Source organism: Mirounga angustirostris, unplaced genomic scaffold (assembly GCF_029215605.1).
Source record: "Mirounga angustirostris isolate CCGP_5_RB_7025 unplaced genomic scaffold, mMirAng1.0.hap1 SCAF_3, whole genome shotgun sequence".
Lineage (NCBI taxonomy): Eukaryota > Metazoa > Chordata > Mammalia > Carnivora > Phocidae > Mirounga > Mirounga angustirostris.
This window is the reverse complement of record NW_026991711.1, coordinates 83374205-83383138: the sequence shown is the minus strand read 5'-3', so window position 1 is coordinate 83383138 and position 8934 is coordinate 83374205. Positions and strand designations below refer to the sequence as shown.

The following is an 8934-nucleotide window of genomic DNA, read 5'->3' as shown; positions in this document are numbered from 1 at the left end:
TTAGTCAATTCTTCCCCTATTATGTAGAAACAAAGGTGGATCTATGTTTCATTGTGACATATACCCTGAACCAAGAATAGGACTCCCACAGACTCCATAGTGCTTACTAAAGTTAATAAACATTAGGTTCTTCTATTATGGTCTTCCCTTTTCTGCATTAGAAGGACTTCATATTTTTCTTAAACTTTTCCCCTTTTGAGGATAATTAGTGCTCTTTTTCATTCCAAATTGTCACCCTTTGGCCATTGAGAACTATGCTAAGCCATCTACTTTCATCCTTTCAGAGAGTTTTAAAATATCCTTGATTTTTAAGAAACAAAACAAACTATATGTATAATTTATAATATATATATTTTTTCTTCCCCAAAGACATGGGATCAGGTCTTCTCCAAGGACCCCTGGAAAGAGCTTTCATACCAGGATTTCCCAGTTCGGATATTACTGAATGATTTTTAATAGTGTTCTACTGTAAACTTGCTTTATGTTATTTTTATAATACACTTAGTTTTCTCGGGCGCCTGGGTGGCTCAGTCATTAAGCATCTGCCTTCGGCTCAGGTCATGATCCCAGGGTCCTGGGATCGAGTCCCACATCGGGCTCCCTGCTGGGCAAGAAGCCTGCTTCTCCCTCTCCCACTCCCCTGGCTTGTGTTCCTGCTCTCGCTATTCTCTCTCTAAAATAAAATCTTTTATATATATATATATATATATATATATATATATATATATATATATATATATATATACACTTAGTTTTCTCATCGGGACTCACAACATTTTGGGGCTGTGGCTCTAACCCTTTTCTTTCCTGGCGTGGGCCCTTAGGGTTCTCTGACCTCGCTCCCTGGTTACTTGATTGACCAGTGGGTCTCAGACCTTCTGGCCATAACCTTTGCTTTCTGACAAATGCAAAGGATTTCACCTGACAGTGAGCACAAATATGGCAGTAGCCTGTTAACTGCATCAGTCAGGGTGCAAAAATCCAGGTTTGCAGCCTAAACTCAGTAGATCCTCAGAGAAGACTGGCAGGTGAGGCAGAGGGATCCTTTGCCCCCAAGGAAGGATGAAAGGGCTGGGACTCTCAACTTGGAGAAGAAAGACTTCAAGAGCCACAGTTTGGAGTAGGTGGTTGGGTAGGGAGGAGGGGTGATGGCTCCAAGGATGGGTGTGGCAAGAGGCACCCTAGTACTCAGGCTAGTTCCCCTGCAGAAAGATGTCCTCCACAATCTCAAACAAACTAGCATTAGGGACACATTCACATGATGTGGCCTACTGCAATGACTGGGTGGTTTCTTGTTCTTTCAAAAGTAACTATTTTGTTTTATTTTAAAAATTTAGTTTTAAAAATATGGAACACTTTATGAATTTGCATGTCATCCTTGCATAGGAGCAAAGTTAATCTTCTCTGTATCATTCCAGTTTTAGTATATGTCCTACAGAAGTGAGCACAAAATTACCTATATTTTAAAACTTCCACCTTAAAAAAAAAACAGTTTGTTGCTTTTTCTTTTCTAAAGTTCTGGCAAAATATATATAACATTGAATTTCCCATTCCAGTATTTTTTAGTGTACAATTCAGTATCATTAAGTCCATCCCCATAGTTAATGCACCATCATCTCTATTTCCAAGATATTTTTATGACCCCAACAGAAACTCTACCAATTAAGAAAAAACTCCTCATTTGTCTCTCCCCCTAGCTGCTGGTAACCTCTATTCTACTTTCTTTCTCTATGAAATTCACTGTTCTAAGTAATTCATATAGATGGAATCATACAATATTTGTACTTTTGTGTCTGGTTTATTTCACTTAGCATTAGGTTTTCAAGATTCATCCATGTTGTAGTATTTATCAAAACTTCATTCCTTTTTAAGGCTGAATAATATTACACTGTATGTATATACCACACTTTTTAATCCATTCTTCCCTTGATAGACATTTGAGTTGTTTCTACCTTTTGTCTATTGTGAATAATGCTGCTATAAAACATTGGTGTATAAATATCTGTTCAAGTTTCAGCTTTCATGTCTTTTGAGTATGTACGTGGAAGTGGAATTGTTGGGTCATAATGGTAATTCTATGTTTAATTTTTTGAGGAACCATTGTACTTTTTTCTACATTGTACTTTTTTCTACACCATTTTATATTCCCACAAGCACTGCCAAAGGACTCCAGTTTCTCTACATTCTTACCAATTATTTGTTATTTTCTGTGTTTTTGTTGTTTTTTAATAATAGTCATCTTAATGAGCATGAAATGATATCGCATCATGGTTTGATTTGCATTTCCCTGGTGATTAGTGATATTAAGGAATTTTTCATGTAATTATCAGCCATTTGTATATATTCTTTGGAGAAATGTCTATTCAAGTCCTTTACAGATTTTTAAATTGTATTGTCTTTTTTTCCTAACTGTATTGAGATATTATTGACATATCTATATGGAAGTTTAGGGTGTACAACCTGATTATTTTATACATGTATATATGGCAAAACATCCCTCCACAATATTAGGGTGTAGTAGTAACATTTAAGGTTTACTCTCTTAGCAAATTTCTTTTTTTTTTCCTTTCAAAATTTTATTTAAATTCAAGTTAGTTAGCATATAGTGTAGTATTAGTTTCAGGGGTAAAATTTAGTGATTCATCAGTTGCATATAACACCCAGTGCTCATTACATCAAGTGCTTTCCTTAATGCCCACCACCTAATTACTGCATCCCCCCTCCTACCTCCCCTAGAGCAATCCTCAGATTGTTCCCTAGAGTTAAGAATCTCTTATGGTTTGCCTCCCCCTCTGTCTTTATCTTATTTTATTTTTCCTTCCCTTCCCCTATGTTCATCTGTTTTGTTTCTTAAATTTCACATATGAGTGAAATCATATGGTATTTGTCTTTCTCTGACTGACTTATTTCGCTTAGCATAATATCCTCTAGTTCCATCCACCTCGTTGCAAATGCACGATTTCCTTCTTTTTGATGGCTGAGTAATATTCCATTGTATATATATATGCCACTTTTTTATGCATTCATCTGTCGACAGACATCTGCGCTCTTTCCATAGTTTAGCTATTGTGGACATTGTTGCTATAAACATTGGGGTGCATGTGCCCCTTCGAATCACTATGTTTGTACCCTTAGGATAAATACTTAGTAGTGCAATTGCTAGCTCAAAGGGTAGCTCTATTTTTAACTTTTTCAGGAACCTCCATACTGTTTTCCAGAGTGGCTGCACCCCCACCAACAGTATAAGAGTGTTTCCCTTTCTCTGCATGCTCACCAACATCTGTTGTTTCCTGAGTTGATCATTTTAGCCATTCTGACTGGTTTGAGTTGGTATCTCATTGTGGTTTTGATTTGTATTTTCTTTGATGCTGAGTGATGTTGAGCATTTTTTCATGTGTCTGTTAGCCATTTGTATGTCTTCTTTGGAGAAATGTCTGTTCATATCTTCTGCCCATTTCTTGACTGGATTTGTTGTTTTCTGGGTGTTGAGTTTGGTTAAGTTCTTTATAGATTTTGGACACTGGCCCTTTATTTGGTAAGTCATTTGCAAATATCTTCTGCTATTCTGTCAATTGTCTTTTAGTTTTGTCAAAAGTTTTCTTTGCTGTGCAAAAGCTTTTTATCTTGAAGAAGTCCCAAAAGTTCATTTTTGCTTTTGTTTCCCTTACATCTGGAGACATGTCTAGTAAGAAGTTGCTGTATTGAGATCAAAGAGTTTGCTGCCTATGTTCTCCTCTAGGATTTTGATGGATTCCTTTCATCCATTTTGAGTTTAACTTTGTGTATGGTGTAAGAAAGCTGGTGACATCACAATGCCAGACTTTAAGCTCTATTACAAAGCTGTAATCATTGAGACAGTATGGTACTGGCACAAAAATAGACACATAGGTGAATGGAACAGAATAGAGAACCAAGCAATGGACCCTCAACTTTATGGCCAATGAATCTTCAACAAAGCAGAAAAGAATGTCCAATGGAAAAAAGACAATCTTTTCAACAAATGGTGTTGGGAAAATTGGACAGCCACATGCAGAAGAATGAAACTGGATCACTTTCTGAGCAACTTGCAAGTATATAATACCATATTGTCAGTTATTGTCACTATACTGTACATTAAATCCCCAAAGTTATTCATTTTATAGCTGGAAGATTGTATCCTTTGACCAACAACTCCCTATTTCCTCCACCCTCCCATTCCCTGCCAACCACCCTTCCACTCTCTACTTCTATGAATTCAGCTTTTTAAGATTCTGCATACAGGCGAAATGATACAGTATTTGTCTTTGTCTGACTTACTTCACTTAGCCCTCAAGATCCATCCATGTTGACACAAAAGGCAGAATTTCCTTCTTTTTATGGCTGAATAATATTCCATTGTGTTTATATGTATATATATGTACACATATGTGTGTGTACATATATATACACACACATATTTCTTATCCACTCATCCATTTATGGACACTAAGGTTGTTTCCATGTCTCGACTATTATGAATAATGCTGGAATGAATAATTCTGGAATAATGCTGGAATGGGATGCAGATATCTTTTTGACATAGTGTTTTCATTTCCTTTGGATATACCCCAGAGGTGGAATTGCTGGATCATATGAAATTCTATTTTTACTTTTTTGAGGAACCTTCATACTCTTCTACATTGTGGATGCAATAATTTATATTCCCACCAACAGTATACAAAGGTTGCATTTTCTCCACATCCTCTCTTCTCTCCTCTTCCTGTGTATTGTCTTTTGATAATAGCAGTTCTAACAAGTGTGAAGTGATGTCTTGTGGTTTTGATGTGAATTTTCCTGATAATTAGTGATGTTGAACACGTTTTCATGTTTGTTGGCCATTTGGATGTCTTCTTTGGAAAAACATCTATTCAGTTCCTTTGCCCATTTTTTTAATCAATTGTTTTTTTTTTTAATTGAGTTGTATGAATTCTTTATATACTTTGGATATTATTAGCACCTTATCACATAGAGGGTTACAGAATATTTTTTCTCATTCCATAGGTGGCCTTACATTTTGTTGATTATCTCTTTTGCAGGGCATTGCAGAAGATTTTTAGTTTGATGTAGTTGCGCTTTTTTATTTTGCTATTGTTGCTTGTGCTTTTAGTGTCATATTTTAAAATCATTGCCAAGACCAACATCAAGGAGCTTTATCCCCTGTGTTTTCTTCTATGAATTTTATAATTTCAGGTCTTTTTTTTCTTCTTTTTCTTTTTTTAAGATTTTATTTATTTGACAAAGGGAGACACAGCAAGAGAGGGAACATAAGCAGAGGGAGTGGGAGAGGGAGAAGCAGGCTTCCCGACAAGCAGGGAGCCCAGTGTGGGGCTCAATCCCAGAACCCTGGGATCATGACCTGAGCCGAAGGCAGACACTCAACCACTGAGCCACCCAGGCGCCCCCTTTTTTTTTTTTTAAAACTAGGCTCCACACCCAATGTGGAGCCCAACCTGAGGCTTGAACTCAAGACAGACCTTGAGATCAAGACCTGAGCTGAGATCAAGAGTCCAACACTCAACTGATTGAGCCACCCAGGTGCCCCCAGGTCTTATATTTAAGTCTTTAATCCATTTTGAGTTAATTTTTATGAGTCGTCTGAGATAGGGCTCCAGTTTCTTTTTTCTGCATGTGAATATACAGTTTTCCTAACAACATTTATTGAAGATATTATTCATTCCCCCACTGAGTATTCTTAGCCCCCTTGTCAAATACTAGCTGACTGTATATGCATGGGTTTATTTCTGGCCTCTTAGTTCTGTTCCATTCATCTATGTGTCTGTTTTTATGCCAGTACCATGTTATTTTGATTATTATAGCTTTGTAATAAAACTTGAAATCAGGAGGTGTGATGCTTTCAGCTGTGTTCTTCTTTCTCAGGATTTTGGCTGGTTGGGGTCTTTTGTGGACCTTTGGAGTTTTAGGATTGTTCTTTCTGTTTCTGTTGAAAAATGCCATTAGAGTTTGGATAGAGATTGCATTAAATCTATAGATGACTTTGAATAGTATGGACATTTGAACAGTATTAATTCTTCCTCCACAAATATGGGATATTTTCCCATTTATTTCCATTCTCAATTTTTTTCATCAATGTCTAGTAGTTTTCAATGTACAGATCTTTTACCTCCTTGGTTAAATTTATTCCTAAGTATTGCATTATTTTTGATAATGTAATTGTTTTATTTATTTATTTTTCAGATTGTTGTTAGTGTAGAGAAATGCAACTGATTTTTTTGTGTGTTGATTTTGTATCCTTCAACTTTACTAAATTTGTTTATTAGTTCCAACAGTGTTTTGGTGGAGTCTTAGCATATTCTATGTATATCACATCATCTGGAAACAAAGACAATTTTACTTCTTCCTTTCCAGTTTGGATTCCTTTTATTTCTTTTTCTCACCTAATTGCTCTGCCTCAAATTTCCAGTTCTATGTTGAATTAAGAGTGGAGAGAGTGAGCACCCTGTCTTGTTTCTGATCTTGGCAGGAAAGTTTTCAATCTTTCACTGTTGAGTATGGTATTAGCTGTGTGCTTGTCATACTTTTATTATACTGTGGTATAGTCTTCTACATCCATTTATTCATCATTTTGATCCTGAAAGGATGTTGAATTGTGTCAAATGCTTTTTCTGCATCTATTGAGGTGACCTTATGATTTTTATTTTTCATTCTATTAATGTGGTGTATAACATTTGTGTATTGTGCTTATTTGAGTGTTCCCTCCTTTTTAGTTTTATGGAAGAGTTTGAAAAGAATTGACATTGATTCTTCTTTAAGTGTTTGGTAGAACTCACCAGTGAAACCACCTTGGGCTTTTGTTTGTTGGGAGCCTTTTTTTTTGTTTTTGTTTTTATTTAAAATCAATTTAATTAATTAGTGTATTATTAGTTTCAAAGATAGAATTTAGTGATTCATCAGTTGCATATAACACCCAGTGTTCATTATATCAAGTGCCCTCCTTAATGCCTATCACCCAGTTACCACATCCCTACACCCACCTCCCCTCCAGCAACCCTCAGTTTGTTCCCTATAGTTAAGAGTCTCTTATGGTTTGTCTCCCTCTCTGATTTTGTCTTATCTTATTTGTCCTTCCTTTCCCCTATATTCGTCTGTTTTGTTTTTTAAATTCCACATATGAGTGAAATGTTATGCTATGTGTCTTTCTCTGACTTATCTCACTTAGCATAATACCTTCTAGTATCATCAACATTGTTGCAAGGGGCATGCTTGCCTTCTTTTTGATGGCTGAAAATATTCTATTGTATATATATACCACTTCTTCTTGATCCATTCATGAGTCAATGGACACCTCGGCTCTTTCCACAGTTTGGCTATTGTAGACATTGCTGCTATAAACATTGGGGTGCATGTGCCTCTTTGAATCACTATGATTGTATCTTTTCCATAAATACCTAGTAGAGCAATTGCTAGCTCAAAGGGTAGCTCTATTTTTAACTTTTTCAGGAACCTCCATACTGTTTTCCAGAGTGGCTGTACCAGGTTGCATTCCCACCAACAGTGTAAGAGAGTTCTCCCTTCTCCAACATCCTCTCCAACATGTTTCCTGAGTTGCTAATTTTAGCCATTCTGAGTGTGTCAGGTAATATCTTATTATGGTTTTATTTGTATTTCCTTGATGCCGAGTATGTTGAACATTTTTTCATTTGTCTGTTGGCAATTTGTATGTCTTCTTTGGAGAAATGTCTGTTCATGTCTTCTGCCCATTTCTTGAGTGGATTTGTTGTTCTCTGGGTGTTGAGTTTGGTAAGTTCTTTTTTTTTTTAAAGATTTTATTTATTTATTTGAGAGAGAGAGAGACAGAGATAGCAAGAGAAAACAGGAGCTGGGAGGAAAGGGTGAAGTAGGCTCCCTGCCAAGCAGGGAACACAATGCAGGGCTCTATCCCAGGGTCCTGGGATCGTGACCTGAGCTGAAGGCAGACACTTAACCAACTGAGCCACCCCAGCACCTGAGTTTGATAAGTTCTTTATAGATTTTGGATACTAGGCCTGTATCTGATAAGACATTGCAAATATCTTCTCCCACTCTGTAGGTTGTCTTTTAGTTTTGTCAAAAGTTTCCTTTGTTGTTCAGAAGCTTTTTATCTTGAAGAAGTCCCAAAAGCTCATTTTTGCTTTTGTTTCCCTTGCCTTTGGAGACGTGTCTAGCAAGAAGTTGCTGCAGCCAAGGTCAAAGAAGTTGCTGCGTATGTTCTCCTCCAGGATTTTGATGGAGTCCTGTCTCACATTTAGGTCTTTCATCCATTTTGAGTTTATTTTTGTGTAGGGTGTAAGAAAGTGGTCCAGTTCTATTCTCCTGCTGTGGCTGTCCAATTTTCTCAACACCATTCGTTGAAGGGACTTTTTTCCATTGGATATTCTTTCCTGCTTTGTCGAAGATTAGTCGATCATAGATAGAGTTGAGGGTCCATTTCTGGGTTCTCTATTCTGTTCCATTGATCTATGTGTCTGTTTTTATGCCAGGACCATACTGTTTTGATGATCACAGCTTTGTAAAACAGCTTGAAGTCAGGCATTGTGATGCCCCCAGCTTTGGTTGTCTTTTTCAACATTCCTTTGGCTATTTGGGGTCTTTTCTGGTTCCATACAAATTTTAGGATTGTTTGTTCCAGCTCTGTGAAAAATGTTGATGGTATTTTGTTAGGGATTGCATTGAATGTGTAGATTCTTTGGATAGCATAGATATTTTAAGAATATTTTTTCTTGCAATCCATGACCATGGAATGTTTTTCCATTTCTTTGTATCTTCCTCAACTTCTTTCGTAGGTTTTCTATAGTTTTTAGAGTACAGATCCTTTACCTCTTTGGTTAGGTTTATTCCTAGGTATCTTATGGGTTTTGGTGCAATTGTAAGTGCAATAGATTCCTTGATTTCTCTTTCTTCTGCCTCATTGTTAGTGTA

General features: G+C 36.6%; 1 non-coding gene across 1 annotated transcript; it reads right to left on the bottom strand.

Annotated features, from left to right (window-relative positions):
• Window positions 1–1341: 1341 nt before the first annotated feature.
• Window positions 1342–1448, bottom strand: LOC123840004 (U6 spliceosomal RNA). Its single transcript, XR_006789837.1, has one exon. It is a non-coding gene; the product is annotated as a U6 spliceosomal RNA (small nuclear RNA).
• Between the last annotated feature and the right edge of the window lie 7486 nt (window positions 1449–8934).